This window comes from Cucurbita maxima, unplaced genomic scaffold (genome assembly GCF_002738345.1).
Source record: "Cucurbita maxima cultivar Rimu unplaced genomic scaffold, Cmax_1.0 Cma_Scf03015, whole genome shotgun sequence".
Taxonomy (NCBI): Eukaryota; Viridiplantae; Streptophyta; class Magnoliopsida; order Cucurbitales; family Cucurbitaceae; genus Cucurbita; species Cucurbita maxima.
In genome coordinates, this window is record NW_019275031.1 from 1 (window position 1) to 411 (window position 411).

At 49.4% G+C, this 411-nt stretch overlaps 1 non-coding gene across 1 annotated transcript; it reads right to left on the minus strand.

Annotated features, from left to right (window-relative positions):
* Nucleotides 1–212: 212 nt before the first annotated feature.
* On the minus strand, nt 213–331 carry LOC111475818. The gene has a single exon (XR_002716727.1). It is a non-coding gene; the product is annotated as a 5S ribosomal RNA (ribosomal RNA).
* Nucleotides 332–411: the final 80 nt, after the last annotated feature.

Here is a 411-nt window from a genome sequence, read left to right on the forward strand (position 1 = left end):
GCTTTATCCATATATTAGCTTACCTTTCCAAGTGGCCACACGCTTAACCGCGAAATTCTGATGGGATCCGGTGCATTAGTGCATTAGCTTACCTTTCATTCGTAGAGAAAGGAAGAAAAGAACTCGGGGAAATTGAAAGAAAAAAAGGGTGCACCACGAGGACTTCCCAAGTGGTCACCCAACTTAGTACTACTCTCGCTTGAAAGAAAAAAAGGGTGCACCACGAGGACTTCCCAAGTGGTCACCCAACTTAGTACTACTCTCGCACAGGCACGCTTAACTGCGGAGTTCTGATGGGATCCGGTGCATTAGTACTGGTATGATCGCACCCGACATGCCATGCGCACAAAATCGGATTTAACGCATGCGTGGCGGCATGATCGAAACGCGATGGGCGTGAGCGGGGGAGGT